The 20,607-nt window shown below is 39.5% G+C and overlaps 1 protein-coding gene across 9 annotated transcripts in view; it reads left to right on the top strand.

Moving 5' to 3' along the window:
* DLGAP1 (DLG associated protein 1) overlaps nt 1-20,607 on the top strand; it is a 988,253-nt gene that overhangs the window by 635,041 nt on the left and 332,605 nt on the right. The window lies entirely within an intron of this gene.

Raw genomic sequence — 20,607 nt, 5'->3', positions numbered from 1 at the left:
GGAGTGAATTTAGTTAAACAGCAGAATATTTAGATGCAGCAAAGGCAGGCTAAATTACTTAAGCACTGATTGTTGAATACATTTAGTATGATATAGTGTAAATTGATGTTGAATTTGCTCTAAGCTGCAAAGAAAAGCAGAATACATACATCATGTTGATTTCTGAATCATTTCATTTCTAAGTACATGTTATTCTAGAGAAGGTAGTAATTTTCAATTGCTAGAATTATTCCACAGCTTCAGTTTAGGTGAGTTTTATTTTGCAAAATTGGATTTTTAAAATAACAGCATGCTGGTAATGTGGATTTTCGTTGTTACTTTTTTGATTCACCATGGCGGCAATGATTTTGGTTCAGGTGGAAAATGTACTTGTCCACTAAGTTTATGGAATTAGAAACCATCAGATCTCTCTGAGACTTCTATTGCTACCTTGGTTACTCTATCTCAAAAACAAGAAGTGATGAGGCAATTACTAGGTTGGCTTCACTTTTTGTGATATAGCTTTTTGGTGTTTAACGCAGGGATTTTGATTTTCATCAGATGGTAGCAGAAATTCCTGAAACTAACAAAGGCTTAGCAAGCTGGGGAAGAAATTATCATATTTTCTTTTCTAGAAGAATGACAAAAATGGTAAATATAACTAAGATTTATGTTTTCGGACATTCCAGGCTTGCTGCCGTGTCACCTGAAAAATCAGAGACTTTAGGCTCACAAAGTAGGTGACCTCAAAAGATATTTCAGAAGGTCTATTCAAAAACAGCCAAAGCATGTGGGAAATATTGGAGAAATAGAAAATGTTCCTCCTATTCCTACTGTCTCATCTTTGCATTCTGTTTTTATGCATGGGAGATGAGCTGTGAGCACAGGTGTTTTTGTTTCATGGAAGCCTTTAAACACCACAATCAGACTTTTATAGATAAAGAAAAACATTTATTTCATTCCTTGAAATTGTTCACATTTCATATGTCTTTCCTAGAAGTATAAACAGGATGCTGAAAGCTTGAGCACAAGTATTTAGCTACCACATATAACTTACTTCCACCCAAAATATCATCGATGGTTCACCTAAAATTTTTAGGCATTTCTCTTGAAATGCCTGTAATTCACTAAATCATCAAGAAGTAGGAATGTGGAATGGAATTTCAATCTATCACAGTTAATTTTTAACAACAATAAGACAGACATATGTTACCTATTCATACTTAAATGTTTGATTTCATGGCTATTCTGTCTTTGTAAAACGATATTGGAGGCTCAAACGTGGTGCATTGTTTTGGATTTGAAAGGTGTTCATTTTGTTTTCTTCTTTTCTCCCTTTCTCTCTCACCCCTCATCACTCCAGAGCATCCTGGGCTGCCCCATGCACTTTTATGCTTATTTAATTCTGCTATTTTTCCCATTTCATGTCTCCCCAATATTACTAATTCAGAACCTATAGATTGATCTATGTTCAATTTAAAGCTGGCAGAAACAAAGTAGGAAACAAATTTTTGTAACCACCACGATGTTGTCTTTTATTTCCTGCCATTTGTACAGTAAGAAGATTTTTATACCAGCATAGCTTTTTATCCACAATTGCTACATAAAACCAACTTGAGGGTGAAAATGTGCAAGGCCCTTTTTGGCCAGCATCAGCTTCATGATCTTTTGTCTGTAGTGGTCAACCCATGCATGCTGGGAGATGAGATGCAAAGTCGTTAGCCCTTGAAGGTATTTTTAGCAATGCCAAATGCAAGGCATGTGTTATTTACAAACTCACATATTAGCTCTGTGTTAGTTAATTAATAGAGAAAATCTAGAGAAAGCAGCACCACCACCTTCCCTATATGTACACACACACATCAAAGGCCATAGAGCAGGTACCAGCTGAGGACAGTGGTGACTGAGGCAGCAGCATCAGTACAGATGGCCCACAGTCATAAGAAGTTCTTGGCACCATTGCAAAAAGGCCTGACAGAAGGCAGCAAACAGATTTGTTCCCAAATACACGTGAAGCTCATTCTTGTGGACAATCAGAATTAACTGGGGGAGGAACAAAGATGAGAGAGGACTAAAGTATCACTGGACTTGGTTATTACTGTCAATATGACCTCATCTATTCTCACAGGTTGGGGTACACAAAGATATCTAGGTTACAAAAATAAAGGCATGACACAAAAACCTATCATGTCAAAAACTGCACTCGGTATCTTCCCCAGAGCCTGCTACCCATGTTTCCTACCCCTGTAAATGGCACCACTATCTACGCTTTTTTTTAACCCTGAAACATGGGGCCAATCTTGATACCTCTCTCTATCTCACCCTCATGTCATTCCTCCAAGGCAGACTCATAAAAGTTAGTTGAATGAATGAATGAGTGGAAAAAAAAACACACCAAATCTTATTTCTATCCACTTCTTGCCATTCGTTTTGCCACGATCCCAGTTAAACCTCCATCATTTCTCAGCTAGACTATTGTAAATATCTCCTAGTGGTCTTCCTGCCTCTAGTTTCTCCTCAATCCAGTTCATCCTGCACATTATAGCCCAGATGATCTTTCTAAAGTACAGATAAAATCATTAAATCTTCTGCTTAAAAATCCTTCGCTGGTTCCTCTTTACCCTTGGAATAAAGTCCAAACTTTTTAACGTGACTTAGAGAGTATGATGTAGCTGGGGACTTTTTTCCTTCACAATCGCATTTCCTAACACTCCCTCTGTCCACTCCGCATTTCAGCCATACTGGTCTGCTTTTCTCTTTCTTAGCAGTGCCATGTTCTCTTGCCCAGGACCTTTGCATGAGCTGCTTCCTCCTTTGTCTCTTCTGCCTGCCTACAATCCCCTCCACCCCTCACCCCCCACCCCTGCCAAACTCCTCTCTTCCCTACTTAACCTTTTAGCAACTTTCCATTCTCATCTAAGATAATGTTTCCTCCAGGAAGCCTTCTCTGACTGGCCAAGTTTAAGTGAGGTACCCTCTCTCAATATGCTCTCATAGCACCCATCATTTCCTTATCATGCTTCTTCTATCTTAGGTAGGATTGCCTGTTTTCTTGTTTGACTCTTCCACTAGATCGTTTCGTGAAAGAACGTAGCTGGTCTCTTATTCATAGTTGTGGCCCGTGATCCAGCACCATGCCTGGCAAAGAGTGAATTCTCTCTGAATGCACAAATAGCTAGCTGGACTATTTAACAAGCTGTATTACCTTTTGTCTTGCTGAGGTTGGAGAAATCAGATGCAATGATTCTTTATGCTACTCATTCCTGCAAAGTACTGTGCTAAGGTGGTTCATATAATTTCCTTAATCTTCGTGTTGTTGTTCCCATTTGGTAAATGAAAGAACTGAGGCTCAAGTTGTCATGTATGACACTGATATTAAGGAATTGACCCTCAGTCTGTTTGACTCCAGGGACCAGTTCTTTCTATTTTCCATGTGATTTACTGCCTCCTTAGAATAAAAGAAAAAGTTTATTCTTAAAAATATATAAGGATCATTTTTTAAATCCTTAATTTCTTACTGCCTGCCAGTGTTCATTTGCCTTCTGATCTCCAATAGTCGGCCCTGAGTGTATTTTTCCCTTAAATTAAACTGAAAGTACTTCTCTTTGTTCTGTATTCTTTATTCTCAAGCTTTCTTCTACAAGCCTTATGTCTACAGGAGTTTTCAGCCTTTCTCACTTTCTCTAAGAGAAAGTAGCTGGGTCTTACATTTCTGTTTCATTTCCATTGTCCTTTTAAACAGGCATTATTTTCCTGGACCTGCTCTGTGATTACTCTTTCCATAGCACTTTGCCTGAACTCAGTTGGCCCTTCATGTTCTTCAACCGTAGCCTGATGTCAGACTACTTAGGGGGGCTTCCACTGGTATTTCACTGGGGAAGCGAACTGCTACTTGTTACCACCTAACCAGTTAATTAACTGTGCTCTTTGTGGAAGAAATATCTACAAGTACAGCTAGAGAAGGGACATGTGCAGTTTCTGGAAAATTTTCCATTTTGTGTTGACCATGAGAGTTTTTAGGTTCCTTTAATTCAAACCGGAACACAGACACACACGGTCAGTTGCAAAATGTGAGAGGCAACAGGGTGTTCCTTGAATGAGTGACAGCTTTCCAGTTGAGCAGACCTAGATTTGAATGCTGTTTCTACCACTTCTCTGTCTATATGACTTTACTAAATTACTAAAGCTTTCTGTGCCTCAACTTCTTCATCTGTAAAATGGAGATAATGATGGTGCCTATCTCATAAAATAACGCCTGGCACAGAGTAAGTACTCGATTAACAATGGTGTTAGTGTGGGTGGTCGTAGCTAGTGGAATAGAGGCTCCAGATGGGGCCACACTCTAATCTCAGGAAACTGAGGATGTTACCTTATGTGGGAAAGATGACTTTGCAGAAGTGATTACATTAAGGATCTTGAGGTGGGAGATTGTCTTGGATTATCTGGGTGGGCTCTAAATGTAATCACAAGTGTTCTTTTAAGAAGGAGACAGAGGGAGACTATGTGGCCGTGGAAGCGGCGAGAGATTTGAAGATGCTTTGCTCTTGGTTGTGAAGATGGAGGAAGGGACCATGGGACAAGGAATGCCAGGAATGCAGCTGTGGGAGGTGGAAAAGGCAGGGAAATGGATTATCCCCTACAGCCTCCAAAGGACGCCCAGCTCTGCTATCTTGCTTTCAGCTCAGTGAAACTATTTTGGATTTCTGGCCTCCACTACTGTAAGAGATTAAATATGAGATTTTTTAAGCCACTGGGTTTATGGTAATTTGATGCAGTAGCCAAAAGAATACAGTGGTGATATTTTGGGAAATGAACGATGGCTCCAAATGAGCTGATAAAGAGGAATAAGATGTTAATATTTAAAAAGATGATATTACAGGGTTAAATGTGGAGTAGAGAGGCCCTCTAAATATTATATGTGTGCCTAAATATGTGGTCGGAGGAATTGCAATCCCGGCGCTAGAGGAAGTCTAGAAAGAGAGGGTTGAAGGAGTAAAGCCATTTGTGGGGCTTTAGACATAAAGAGAAGTGAGGTCTCCTTGAAAAGGGAGGTGATGCCTGGTGATTGAGGGTGGGGCTGACAGCCGGGGTGTCTGAGCAGATGGCAGAATGTCCTGTTCAGAAGAGAGTGATCAGCTCAGAAGAAAGGCTGGTTTGAGGAATTTCCCTGGGCAACCAGGCATGAATCTTAGAAAAGAGGAGGTGTGTCCCAGAAACAAAAGGAGCTGTTTTCTATTGTTCTCAGTGCCATGTTGGTGATAGAAAGAGGCTGTCCAAGAAAATAAATTCTGAAAAAGACCTTCTGGGTCTTTAAACCAAGTCCAGACTATTAGCACAAGCTGAATACCTTCAACAAAATCTGTTTCTAGCAGTATCCTGAGAGGCCCTAGGTCTGAAGTGAAGCTTGCTGCTTCCCATGAGTATACATCGTGCCTGTTTATGTGCTCATGTTTCTGTTTCCACTTCTGTACTGCCCTCCTCTCTTCTCTTTGCCCAGTTGCCAAAGTCTTTCCCATCATTCAAGTCCCAAGACAAGTATGACCTCCTTAAACTAGCTCCCATGCTACCAATGCCTAAGTGTGGATTTTCTAGCAATTTTCATACTTTGCTGACACCAAGCTTGAGGGCTTGTTGCTCCCTCCCCTCCAATAATTCTACCTGTCCCCCAATAGACAGTAGACCCGCAGACACAAATATAAGTCTATTGATTTTATTGATTCTTTTGGTTTCTACTCCCACAGTGCTTGGCACACAGGAAGCATTCGATAAATGTGAATGAGTGGATTGACGAATTAATTCATTAATTGTACCCTGTGGGCATAGTTATCATAAGATAAAGAGAATAATGAAGTTCATGAATCCCAGGGTCAGTGTCTAAAGAAAACAAGCCCTTCCATCTTAACCTCTCAAAAGCAAGAAATTATAAAAGAATGTAATAGAGCTGCTTCATGCATGAAATAGACATTAATTTCATTATCATCTATTTAGTAGTTCAATATCTAAGATAAAATTTAGAAACAAGTTTTCTTCACTCCTAGATCTAATTTGCCATCTCTTTTACGACAAGATTGTTTTTTACCAAAGCAGGCTATGAAAGGAGAATAACAAAATACCATGTGAAATGCACGCTAATTTATTTTCAAGTACAGTAAAACCAGAGTTTGGTTTTTACCTCGTGTATTGCACATTTGAGGAAAATTTTCTAAGATTAACAATTATTTTCTTTGAAAAGATAAATGTGTCATGTTTAATGCAAAATTTATAAATGGATGCAACAATTATCTTTTTATTAAATAGTAAAAGTAGTGGTAAAACATCATGTTCACATTTGAAACATAAATCATCTTAGATTAATTAAATATAGCACTAATGAGTTATCAAGTGATTAAATATCTACAGCATATACCTACAACAAGCAGTTCACAACCTGGCTCTAAGAGTTTACTCATTGCTGTAAGCACAAAAGGGTGCAGCTCTCTATCAAACAGAGTGCTTTCAGGGGAGAGTGAAATCCTACATTTCTGTCAAACATTAAGCATGTAGTTTTGAACTTTTTGTGTATGCAAGGGACAATGCCAGGCACTATCAGAGATATAAATATGTGTAGCAACCATGCCCAGTTACGATGCTTTACCACTACTGAGAATTTCTAGTCATATTTACACATAAACCATACAACAGAATATTTCTTAACAACTGAAAGAATCTGATTAGCATGACTAAACTTGAGAAAGAACAATTGACATTTTGGTATTTCCTTAGCTCAAGTGGACTAGTTACATTTTTGCTAACTTCAAATACTTTATGATCAAGCCCTGTGCATGTGGTATGAGGGTAATCTTAGATGAAAACATCAGGAAAACTCAATTCTTTCATTCACTAACTGAAGCTTCCTTTTTTCCACAGACAGTTGGCTGTTATTCTAAAATTGTCTCTGCCTTCTATTTCTCTCTTCTCCCCATTGTTGAATTCTGTGGCTTCATCCCAATCTACATTTTTTTTTTAATTACTAAGACATTAGATGCCATCAATTAGTAATATACTGGTTTTTAAACAATGGTTCTTTTCCAAACTATCATAAAATCAAGAGAGAGAAATGTGTACAATTTGCATTTATCCCTATCCCTGACTTTTTTTTTTTTTTTTTTTGACAGAATCTCACTCTGTCGCCGAGGCTGGAGTGCAGTGGCTTGATCTTGGCTCACTGCAACCTCTGTCTCCCAGGTTCAAGCAATTCTCGTGCCTTAGCCCCCTGAGTAGCTGGCTTTACAGGCACATGCCACCACGCCCAGCTAATTTTTTATATTTTTAATAGAGACGGGGTTTCGCCATGTTGCCCAGGCTGGTCTCGAACTCCCGAGCTCAGGCAATCTACCAACCTCGGCCTCCCAAAGTGCTAGAATTACAGGCATGAGCCCCTGTGCCCAGTCTTTGTCCATAACGTTTACAATCTGGGTTACTTTGCTTTCTCAAAGTGAAATTATCAATTATGTCTGTCTTTTTAAAAATTTAGTATTGTTTCAAGTTTTGTTTATGAAAAGAAAGAGGCTACATCTATATAAAGTGTAGGATTTATAATATCCATTGCTGCATAAATTAATATATACAGCTGAGTCTAAAACCATATACAAATAGAACTGGAAGGATCTGAAAGAGGGCCATATGCCTAATATCACATTTCTAAATGCTTCCTTTTTATAGAAAATAAACTCTAAACTATTGAGGAAGGAAAGCTAATTCATCATAATGGAGATTTAAACATAAAAGGAAAAGAAGAAAGAAAATAACATATGCTTGGATTTCAAAATCCTGTTACATCATAACACCCAAAATTGGAAGGAAGATAGAAAACACATCTTGAAAGCCTATTTCGCAGGCTTGGCTCCACCTCACAAAATCCCTGTGCCATTTTCTTAACAAACTTCTTTACACGTAGCAGTTGGATCTAATGAGAGGCTAAATCTTGCCTTTGTGTTAGAAATTGATTTATTTTTTTCCCTCGTTCTGAGTTCTCCTGTAGCCAGCCCCAGCACTCAAGAGCCTGCTTCATTGTTCATCATTAGTATTTATCACTTTTACAGACTGCCACAGGGTGCTCAGAAATCTACCACGCTCTTCAAAAGAAAACACAAAATCCCTGCTCTTAGCAGGGGACCAGCCCATTAAAAGCATTGGCAGAATCTAAGAAAAGAAAGCTACAGTCGTGATGAAACAATGCATCCAGTAGGAGGGCCACTTAGGCTACCTCTGAGAGGTGGATTCTGAGGGGAGATGGAAAAATGTGTGGCTGAGAACACTTGCTCGCTCTTCACCTGACCGCCCTTGCGATGCCTTTAGGTCAGCGGCTACCTCGGAGCAGTAGCAGGTGGCAAGCCCAACATGGTGTTCAAGTCACATCCTAGGAGGGTCGGAAAGTGCAATTCCTCCTCAGTGGACAAATCTCGTCCACCTGCGATCTGTGTGACAGTATTCAGGGTGAGGAGAACATTTGACAAAGGAAGAAAAAAAATCTAATCCCATTACCTTTGATGAGTGCTCAGAGGAAACTCCTATAAAAACTGAAGATTAAAATGTTGCATAGTGATGGCATATACCCATGCCCTCACACAGACCTCATTTCCTCTTTCATATTACCCGATAAATGCAGTTTTCTCCTAAAGTGTATTTTTTTAATAAATAAAATCAGTAAGATCCTAAGATAGGTGTATTATTCTGAGTAGGAAAGTGATATGTTTGCTTTCATTTCCTCCTGGTGTCATCATCCTTTGCCATCAGCAATGCTACCAAGATTGGAACACTGATTTTAATATTTCATACTTTAATTGACTATAGTTCTCCTGTATACCTACCCAGTTTGCAGTTTCAGGTGACAGTATATTTTCAGCTTAACTTATGTCAATTCTTATCTTGGACTCTGTGGAATTGTATGACAGCAGCTTTAAGGCTAATATTAATCACTTCACATTTTTGGCAGGTTGCTATAATTATTAAATAGGTACATAAGGTCAAGTTAAATATAGTCAACATCGTCTTTATATTTGTTTTATAACAACTGTGCTTCCCACGTAGCAGACACACAATAAATAGTTGATAAAAGAATGATGGCGATGGCAGGAGGCACTACATAATTGGAAGGGAGAAGGGAGAGAAAAATCTTCCTATGCTATTATTGGAAACTTTCCAACCATGTTTATGTTTCCATTAAATTAATTATAATCATCAAATAATGAAACTCATGTGGGATGCCCTTATATATGCAATGATTGTGACTGGTTACAGAAGAGCTATAGCTTTTATGTTAGAAAGGAGGATATTTTCTTTTTTTTCTTTTTTTTTTTTTTTTGAGATGGAGCCTTGCTCTGTTGCCACCCTGGAGTGCAATGACGTGATCTTGGCTCACTGCAACTTCCACTTCCCAGATTCAAGCGATTCTCCTGCCTCAGCCTCCCAAGTAGCTGGGACTATAGGTGTGCACCACCACGCCCAGCTGATTTTTTGTGTTTTTGGTAGAGATGGGGTTTCACCGTGTTACCCAGGATGGTCTCGATCTCCTGACCTCATGATCTGCCCCCTCAGCCTCCCAAAGTGCTGGGATTACAGGCGTGAGCCACGCCACCGCGCCTGGCCAGAAAGGAGGATATTTTCTATGAAGGACTCATTCTATAAAAACTTGCCATTCTTATATAATGTAAATGGTAAATATGGCATTAGTGTTCTGCTTCTTTCTCCAAAGGGTATTTTTTTAAAGAACCCACAAATGTCATCTCATCTATTTTTAAGTGTAGGGCTGCTGGATAAACAGCTAAATCATCTAAACCCAATGGGAAAATTCAAAGTTTAAATAAGCTATTTTATCTCATTGAAAATAAGTGGTACAGACTGACACAGACCATATGGGTTTTTGCATACAGTTACATGTAAATTTTCTTAACTTTGAATATAAAATTCTAGTTGAAGCTGAAGAAATGGAAAAGCAAAATATAATCTGTAATGACGATTCTTTGAAGATTCTAATTTCTGATTCTCTGGTCCAGGTTTCATCAATTTCCAGTCAAAGCCTGTTCCTTAGGTTATCTATGTACATAATGGAGTTGTATCTTTAGGTTGAGATAATGTAAAGACAACACAAATTCTAAAACGCGGATCTCCGGTGGTCGTACGTTTGGGGTTCTTTCACAGAATTCATTTTTTAATAAAAGTTACAAATGCTAATTGTGAAAAAAATTCAAATAGTACAGATTGATACAGGGTTAAAAGTAAAAGTCCCCTCCCCCACCGTGTTCCAGTCTTATTTACCAAAGGCAGCCATCACTGTTACCATTTTAACATTCTCCTTCTGCTATTTTCTACATATAGTCTAACATACAAATATGTATATGTGTATGTACACATTCACCTATGTACATATATTTGATTATACGGGGTGTTCATTCATTTGGCAAATGTTTAATGCTTATCTACTGTGTGCCAAGCTCACTTCCAGACACCGGGAACACAGGATTGAATCAAATCAAAATTCTTTCTTTAATGAAGCTACTTTCTACTATATTAACATCGCATATTAAAGAACTAGTATATTAGCAATACACATTGAGGAACAGTATTCACTACCACGCATTTTGCTTTTACAACCAGTGCTATGATTAATCATCTATTACATAAATCTTCTTTTTTTTTTGAGATGGAGTCTTGCTCTGTCGCCCAGGCTGGAGTGCAGTGGCGCAATCTTGGCTCACTGCAAGCTCCGCCTCCTGGGTTCATGCCATTCTCCTGCCTCAGCCTCCTGAGTAGCTGGGACTACAGGTGCCCGCCACCACATCTGGCTAATTTTTTGTATTTTTAGTAGAGACGGAGTTTCACCATGTTAGCCAGGATAGTCTGGATCTCCTGACCTCGTGATCCACCTGCCTTGGCCTCCCAAAGTGCTGGGATCACAGGTCTGAGCCACCGCGCCCGGCCCATAAATCTTTATACCAATTTATGAGTTGGATAAATTGCAGGAATTATTTGTGTATAGTCAGTCTTTAGGTCAATGTTTTATTTGTATTATCAACTTCTTTAGAAATGGATTCTGAGTTTTTTATTGCTAATCAAATTAATGCAACAATAGAATTTTTACACTGTGGTACTTAATCTTTTGTAAACCAACACCTTCAAGTATCTTAATAAAGGTATCAAAATTTTATCATTCAGATAAATTATTCAGATAAATTTATCATTCATACAAATCATTGTATCCTTGTAGATTCATCTATGAGAATGCTCCAAAAGGAAATCAGTTCAGAAGTCCTAGTTTCCCTCTATTTTCATTGATCACACATGCTAGAAATCTCTGATTTAAATATTTCATGATACCCAAATGCCTCCCAAACAAAATAGTTATCTTTTTGTTTGTTTCTGTGTAACAGAAGAGAAAAATAAAAGCTGTTTAGTAAATCAAAACAGTCCAGGTGCAGTGGCCCACACCTGTAATCCCAGCACTTTGGGAGGCCGAGGCGGGCGGATCACGAGGTCAGGAGATCGAGACCACGGTGAAACTCCGTCTCTACAAAAATACAAAAAAAAAAAAATTAGCCGGGCGTAGTGGCGGGCGCCTGTAGTCCCAGCTACTCGGAGAGGCTGAGTCAGGAGAATGGCGTGAACCCGGGAGGCGGAGCTTGCAGTGAGCCGAGATCGTGCCACTGCACTCCAGCCTCGGTGACAGAGCGAGACTCCGTCTCCAAAAAAAAAAAAAAGAAAGCTATTTGAGCTTCTCTTACTTCTATGCCTCATGTATTTATTACAACTGAAACCAGGTCAAAATTTACATCCAGGAGCAGCCTCAAATGGAAGGAGAGAAGTTGACAGACAAGTGGGTGTACAAGGGAGAAAGGTGCTCTCACTCCTCTGCCTCAGTGATGGGGGGGCACTTAAGCTGCCTCCCATTTTCCACCCCTGGATCCCCCACAAGGGCCTTCTTGCCCCTACTTTGTATTTTCTGTTTCAGACTTCTTCCAGTAACATTGAGAGCATATGGCTGGTTTGGGCAGAAACTAGGAAGCCACATAAATTATTTTTCCTGACTTAGAATTATGTTCCCTCCTGGGAAAAAAAAAAAAAAAAAGAAAAGAAGGTTCTCTGTGGCCGTTCCAACACAAAACATTTTTTTTTTCTGGATGTTTATCTAAATCTACTGCAAGGAAAAATAACATGATTCCTTTGTCAAATGAGATATCAAAAATGAGGCTTAATTTAATGTTTTTCTATTGATTCAGAATTTTTTAGTCTAAACAAATAATTACTAACTGGAGTAGGTGGCTAAGTGCCTACTCGTGTAGCTGTAGTGGGTCATTTGAATTGCAGAAAGCCAGCATTGTTACGAGGAGGAAGCATGAGTATCTGAACAATCTCACCCATCAGGTCAGCTTGACTCACCACCAAAAAGGTAAAGAAAGAAAATGACAAAAGAAAGCCTTTCTCAAATGAAATATATCTGCATTGTTACTGTCCATGGGTAGTTCACAGTTTTCGTAATAGGAAAAACATCATCACTGAATATGAAGTGTGCTTGTGCGTTCATGTGTGTGTGACCGAGAGAGGATACTAAAGACTGAATTCCAGTCGATGTCGGGAGACAGAAGGAATAATGGAGTGTGCATGCATGGGTTCTGGTTATTTCTATATGCACAGGTAATCATTTATTATCTTGACGAAGCATTCTTCTCTCATTACACTTTTTACCAACAAAAGGTTAGCATGATTTAGGTTCTTGGTGTAAAACACAAGATGTGACCCAAACCTATTTGTATAGATCAGTGTCACTTACATGTCTCTATTACCACCTTTCATTTGCTGATAACTTGAATGAAATATATCCTGGCACAGGCTTGACACAAAATATGAAGTTTCCAAAGACTGAGTCCCTCCTATACACAGTAGCCATTCCTTCATGTTTGTCTTCTACATACTGATATAGGGAGATCAAAACAGTTTCACAGAAATTGTTGAAAGGTATTCATGAAGAGTTCAGTGGTGAGATAAATAGTTGCAGTGTGATGGATGGGGAAAGTGCACTGGCCCAAAGGAGATCTGAATTCTAACCCAGTTCTGCCACTTATTAGCCATATAAGCTGTAATTTACATTCTGGGTGTCAGTTTCTTTGTTTGTATGTGAAGAAGTTGACATTTCCCAAAGGATGATTTGAATAGATATTAATGTGAAGAAAAGGAGTTGAATTTGAGAAACTGAGTACTATATTCAGAATTCTATATTGGCAGACATCCTAGAATCTTTAAGATGCTCATATGGATGGAAACTCTTTAAGAGAACAATACAATATAAAGCATCTCCCAAACCCTCTTGGAACCACATTTCACAAAACATTCCTAAGGACTGGTGATCCAACAAACCTGAATGTTCTGCACATGTATCCCAGAACTTAAAATATATATATATATTTAAAAAAAAGGATTGGTGATCCATAAAATGTGCTTTGGAGTACACAGGGTGAGATGACAGTCTTCAGATTCTGTTTGACTGGTCCTGCCATGATCTGGTAATGGGGCTCTCTGGGCCTAGTAGGCTTCAGTTGACCCTGCTGGGGGTTGTGGCCGTGCTTCCCCAAATATCTCCACAGCAACATCCAACTGCAGCTCCTTGGATGCCAACAGAGCTTCTCTTCTGGATACTTGTCATTCGTGCCCCCTCCACACACATGCACCAGCAACTTCGTGCATGGAGATGTGTTCCTCCACAATCCCTGTTTGCCCACATCCATTGCCAGGTTTCTTCCCTGCCCTTGGTAGAGGAAAATCTGGGATGAAAGGTACCCATACTTTATTTCTCAGTTGAATAAAATAGGTACAACCTGAGTGATGTAATTAGAGATTTCATGAGCACTTTTACTTTATTGTATGTTGTTTTCTTTTATACTCTGCTTAGAACTAGAATTATAGGAATGAATAATGGTCTCTGCTAGACAAATGACATCATCCCTCCTCTCAAGCTGCTTACAGATTGGTGGGTGAGACAGATCTATAAACAATGGTTTTAAAACAATGTGATCAGTGTTACATTAGTAGTAGGTGCAAGTTGCTACAGTAAATCTTGATTTTTTTAAGGTTAGCTCTATATTTGTTTTATCAAGGCAGGGCATTATGGAATTCTTTGTCTTTCAGAATATAACAGGCTTAAATAAAAGATGAGTCTATAAATTTCCTGTTTATTTATTTTTGAGATGGAGTCTTGCCCTGTTTCCCAGGCTGGAGTGCAATGGCAAGATCTCGGCTCACTGCAACCTCCGCCTCCCGGGTTCAAGGGATTCTTCTGCCCCCAGCCTCCCGAGTAGCTGGGATTGCAGGCATGCACCACCACACCTGGCTAATTTTTTGTATCTTTAATAGAGATGGGTTTTCACCATGTTAGCCAGGCTGGTCTTGAACTCCCACCACGCCTGGCCAATTTCCTGTTTATTTACCATGGTGGGATGTTTCAGGTGACTGTAGATTTTCCTGTTCATTTGTCAACAAGAAATAAAAATTCCATGAATGACTCTTTTGCCCTTAAAGAACACTGTCAATGAAATTGACATGCCAGGCACCTTGCTAGGTGCTGGTACAGAGCCAGTAAGAGGCTCACTTTGCTTACATGGCCTTTGTGGGTCTCCTGAGCAACCAGTGAGGAGATGGTCTTTACACTCATGTCTTTGACCCAAACCATAGTTCCTCAGAAAATGAACGGAGCACATGCAGCTCACAACTGAAGAGAATCTGAATATCAATAAGCCCTGCAGTGGCCCTGTCTGCCCATCAAGTCTCCCTTCCACTGCCTCAGAAGCTGCCACCCGAATTCCTGTCTATATGGTTAGTTCTGTGCAGCCATCTGCTGAGTTTAGAGTACCCAGTGCCCAATCAAACCCTAATCTAGGTGTTGCAGTGAAGTAATTTTATACACGTGGTTAAAATCTATAATTAGTTGACTTTATGTAAAGAAGATTACCCTCCATAATGTGGATGGGCCTCAACCAATCAGTTGAAAGGCCTTATGACCAAAAACTGAGGTTTTATTGACAAGATTCTGTCTCAAGACTGCAGAATCAACTGTGGCCTGAGTTTCCAGCCTGCCAGACCACCCTGTGGATTTCAGACTTGTTACTCACCACAGTCATCCCAGCCAATTCCCTAAAATAAATCTTTTTTTTTTCCTGTTCTCTTCTGAGAACCCTGACTGATCCACAGTCCCCTATACACAGGCCTCTAGAGATTCCCCCAAGTGCACTAATCTTCCCCACCCTCAACCCCCTCCCACCCCCAAGCTTAGAGAGTCTTGGATCTATTGCACAATCCATTAAAGGTCAGCTCTATCATGAATGAAACAAGCTTTAAGGGTTTGCACCATGTGGGAACTTAACCATCATTTAAACCTGATTACTATATGAGAAAGCAACCTACAAATACACTTTGAATGAGTTGGCATGTCATATGTTACTTTATATCATCTCTATCTTTATAATCAGTCTCTGAAGTAGGTATTGCTATCCTCACTTTATGTTTGAAAACCTGAAGTTAAAAGATGTTCAGGTAATTAGACCAAAATCACATGTCTGGTCTAAGTAGAGTCAGATTTGAACTCAGGTTGACCTGATGTACTGTATTCACGGCACCATCCTCCTTCCTTATAAGTGAAAAGCTACCTAAGTAAGAATTACATGGTGGAAAAATATTTTATTTTCTTCTGTGCCACTTTTATAAGCATTCTCTATAGAGAAGGATTTAAACATTAGCTAACATTTATTGAGGATTTACCATGTACCTGGCTCTTGTTTTTAAGATTCTTTAAATGAAATGTCTGGGTTAAATTATATATCGTTTCTGTAGTTGGACATTTCAAAATTCTAAGACATTGTTAGTACTAATAATTTTCCCAGCTCCACTGACTTTGGGTCATAGATATTTAATGAAAGATTTCTACTCCCATTTTTAAATAATCAATGTTTCATATTGACATTGAATACTATATAAATTATAATAAAAAGATGGGATTGTTCTTGAAAGTTTTTTTTTTTTAAGGTTTTGTTTTGTCTTTTTGTCCTTTTTTTTTTTTTTTTTTCTTTTGAGATAGAGTCTCGCTCTGTCACCCAGGCTGGAGTGCAGTGGCCTGATCACAACTCACTGGAGCCTTCAACTCCTAGGCTCAGGAGATCCTCTCACCTCAGCCTCCCAAGTAGCTAGGACTACAGGCACATGCCTCCACACCCAGCTAATATTTAAACAGTTTGTTGAAATGAGGTCTTGCTATGTTGCCCAGGCTGGTGTCAAACACCTGGGCTCAAGCAGTCCTCCCGCCTCTGCCTCCCAACTTGTTAGGATTACAGGTGTGAGCCACTGTGCCTGGCCTGTCTTGTTTTTAAAAACGTTTTGAACACCACTGCCCCTGGCCCCCAGAGGCTGATGTACAAGAACATGAAAAAGCATTCAAACATCAGGCTTCCTGCCCTAACTTTGCACATGTGATAACCCAGATGATGGACTCACTTCATCTGGGCAGTCATCTCCAACCCTGGCCAGTGTTTTCTCTGACTCTTGGCTACACAGGGACCTCTTTAAAAAGACATGCAGGTGTGTATTTATTCTGAAGACACAGAGCTTTTAAGAAATATTCTTCTACATGACTACAATCAGTACAGAAGTACAATCAGTAAAAGTAAAGGTAACTAAAGACCAAGGAGCTCAATTCAAGAAGTATTACTTTAAGGTCTCAAAACTATTCATTCGGCAAGCATCTATTAAGTACTTGCTTTACAGAAGGTACTTGAGGAGGAATGAGGATGAATAACAGTGTCTCTCTGATTAATAATGAATGTGGCAGAGCCCTGTGGCAGACACTCTAACAGTAGTGCTTTTCTAAGCAATAGTAGCAACCAATTAGTGGTAGTGAAATCAATTTAATGGGTCACAAACACCATTATTTTTAATTAAATAGAATACAATAGAAGAGAATAAAAATAAAGGCAGAGTGCATGGCATGCCAAAAGGTTAAGTATTTCTCTCTGTCTTTCACTTGTATACGTGCTTATACCGGTTTCCAAAGTAAGATGTATTTCTTACTGTGAGATGTAGCCAAAAGCTATTTAAAAGCCACTGCTGTAGAGAGAGAGAGAAAAAGAAGAAAACAAAAGCCTTGCTCTCAAGAAGTTTGCATCTTGCTGGGAAGATAAAGCTATTCATGAGCAGCAGAATCCTTTGTTTATGGCAACTGATGACTAAGAGATAAAATTAACGTTGCTGACTTAGTGTCCCATGGGATTAAGATCACGGGAAAAAGTCAATGTGACAGTATGTTACTCCTTTCTCTTTGAAAAACTTTCTTCACTCAGCTTCCAGGACGGACAACACACCCTTATTGACCCTTTTAAGCCTGCCTAGTTTGTGGTTTTTTAGCTCCAAACTTCTAAGGGTGGAGCAATGCTGAGTGGACATGGCTCTTGGACCATTTCTCTCTTCTACCAACACTCACTCCTTAGGTCACCTCCTTCATTCTCAGAGCTCTAAGTCCCAGGTGTATGCCCACAGGGACGTTTGCAGCCAGATTGCCTGAAGCCCCAGTCTTAGGTAACCAGCTACCCTATTCAACATCTCTGCTTAGATGACCCATGGGCATTTCAAACTTCCTACATCCCAAACTGAACTCCTAATCTCCATCCCGAGTCTACTCCTTCTTTAGGCCTCATCATCTCAGCTAATGGGAATTCAGTCCTTCCAGTTGATCAGGTCAAAAACCTTGGAGTCGCCCTTAACTACTGTTTCTCAGTCCGCACATCCAGATCGTCATTAACAAACCTCTTGGCCTTATCTTCTCCCTCCACCGCTGCTCTGCCCTGGCTCCTCCCCTTTAGCTACAACCTAGTTTATTGCATGAGCCTCCAAGGGTCTCTGATTCTACCCTTGTTGCCCTTGAGCCATTCTCAACTTGGCAACCTGAGTGATTCTCTTAAACTAGAATGTGTCTGTGTCTCATCAAAGCCTCCATTCTATTCCCATCTCACCCCCAGTAAATGCCACAGCCCTTACCACAGCCTGTAAAGCCAATCACTGTCCTCACCTTCTGCCACCTCTCACTCCACTCCACTCACCTGGCCTCCCGCTGTGTGCATGGCAGTCCTGCCCTTTCTTCAGGACTTTCTCATCTGTGCTTCTTTCTGCCTTGAGCACTCTGCCGCCAGACCCCAGGGCAGAGTCCCTCACTCCATTCAGTTGGTACCTAGCGGTCTCTTAACGTGGCCTGCGATGATGAGACTATTAACACTGCCTATTCCACCACCCTCCTCTCCTCCACACGCTCTTTCCCCCTTTCCTGATTTCATTTTTCCATAGCACATATCATTGCCTAACATACATTTTGCTTATTTTATTAGTGTCTGTCCTCTCCCTTCCCCATGAGAGCAGAGCTTTATTTTTTAATTTTAGATTCAGGGCATACATGTACAGGCTTGTTACGTGGTTAGATTGCATAACACTGAGGTTTGGGCTTCTATTGAACTCATCATCCAAATAATGAACATAGTACCCAGTAGGTAGTTTTTCAACCCTTGCCCTTCACCATCCCCTCTTTTGGAGTCCTCGGTGTCTACTGTTGCCCTCTTTATGTCTGTGTGTAGCCATCATTTAGCTCCCACTTACAAGTGAGAACAGGCAGTATTTGGTTTTCCATTTCTGCATGAATTCATTTAGGATAATGGCTTCCAGCTGCATCTGTGTTGCTGCAAAGGACATGATTTTATTCTTTTTTATGGCTGCATAGTATTCCATTGTGTATATGTACCACATTTTCTTTATCCAACCTACCAATGATGAGCACCTAGGTTGATTCCATGACTTTAGTATAGTTTAATAGGGCTGTGATCAACATGTGAGTGCAGGTGTATTTTGGGTACAGTGCTTTGTTTTCCTATATATACTCAGTACTATGATTGCTGGGTCAAATGGTAGTTCTATTTTTAGTCCTTTGAGGAATGGAGATTTTTTCTCTGCCTGTGAATTGTGGTATCCCCAGTACCTAAAATAGCACCTGTTTCATGATACAATCCTCTCTATGTATCCATCAGTTCTGCATCTGTGGATTTAACCAACCATGGGTCAAAAATATTTGGGAAAAAAATCCACAAAATTGCACAAAACAAAACTTGAATTTGCTGCACCCTGAGTACTATGTTGAATCCACACAAATGAAGTGATGTGCAGGCATTGTATTCGGTATTACAAGGAATGTAGAGATGATTTAAAATATGTGGGAAGATAATGCATAGGTTATATGCGAATACTACACCATTTTATATCAGGAAGTTAAGCATCCATGGATTTTGGTATCCTGGAACCAGTCCCCCACAGATACCATAGGGTGACTGTATATACTCAATAAATATGTGTTGAACAAGTGAATGAATACTTTTAAAGCATTTTGATAAGGTCACAGAAAAAGTGGAACCTTTAACTCCAGCTTAACCACAAAGTAATCAGTTTAAAGTGAAAGAAGAGGACCCTGTAATGAATACTCCAGTTGGAACATTTCCTTTCAATGGACCTTGAGCTAGCCCGGAAGCACTGATTTGGATAACTATTGAGTGTATCATACTCATCTGCACACATGTTTGTGGGACATCCTCTGTTCATTATAGATATCTTGCTGCCTGTGGAAAGTAGATTGAAACGTAGCTTAAAGTACACACCCCCAAGAGGCAAATTCCCTGTATGATGATTATGAAAGTGGAATTTTGAATCACACATGTGCATGAGGACACCAAAATATTATTCGGTTATTTTCCCAATCTCAAGAACTAGATGCATGTGGTTTGTTGGTTTCATTGCATTAGAATGGATGGGATTCAGGAAGGAAAGATTATTTTGGCCCATTTGAATGCCGTATGCTTCCAGGTGTTATAAATGTAGCTTGGAATAAAAAGTCCAAACAGCCCCAAGATGCAGTGGGAATCAGATGATGATGACGAAAAGCAGGAGCCTCTGAGTTGTATCTCTTCTTAAATCTATTGGGATTTTTCTTTGTTTATAAATGTCAGATATGTAAGTTAATGATTCACAAGTAAGCCTCATTTGAGAAACTTAATATTTCAAAATTGATAATAGAGAGACTAAAGGAAAATATTTGCTGAAATCTTTTTTAAAATTTATAATTTTAAAATTAAGTATTAATACTTGAGATGATGGATTTGATATTTTATAGACTCTAGCTATACCATTTGTTAATAATAACTATCAGATTTTGTGTCCTAAGGAAAAAATTCATATACAAGTTTGACAAGTAGTTGGGTGTGTATAGCAACAGACATATGTGCTGAGAGGTTTATGTGATTTTAGACAACACCAAGGATTAGTGTTGATTAATGATGTTTCCACATGTGGGCTTCTATTGGCAGCAAGAGGAAGGTCACTGATCTTCTACCCACATCTCTGCTTCTGAACACCAGACACAAAATTCTACTTTGCCTCAGGGAATTCAGTGTTTGCAACTAGGAATTATAGCAACAAACATCATAGTATATGGTGGATAGACACCAGCACACTAGTAACTATAACAATAATGGAAAGCTATGATGGCTCAACTAACAATTCCAAGCCAACAGATATGCCTCCAAT

Source organism: Nomascus leucogenys, chromosome 4 (assembly GCF_006542625.1).
Source record: "Nomascus leucogenys isolate Asia chromosome 4, Asia_NLE_v1, whole genome shotgun sequence".
NCBI lineage: Eukaryota > Metazoa > Chordata > Mammalia > Primates > Hylobatidae > Nomascus > Nomascus leucogenys.
The sequence above is the reverse complement of the archived record's forward strand: the minus strand, read 5'-3'. Positions and strand labels throughout refer to the sequence as shown.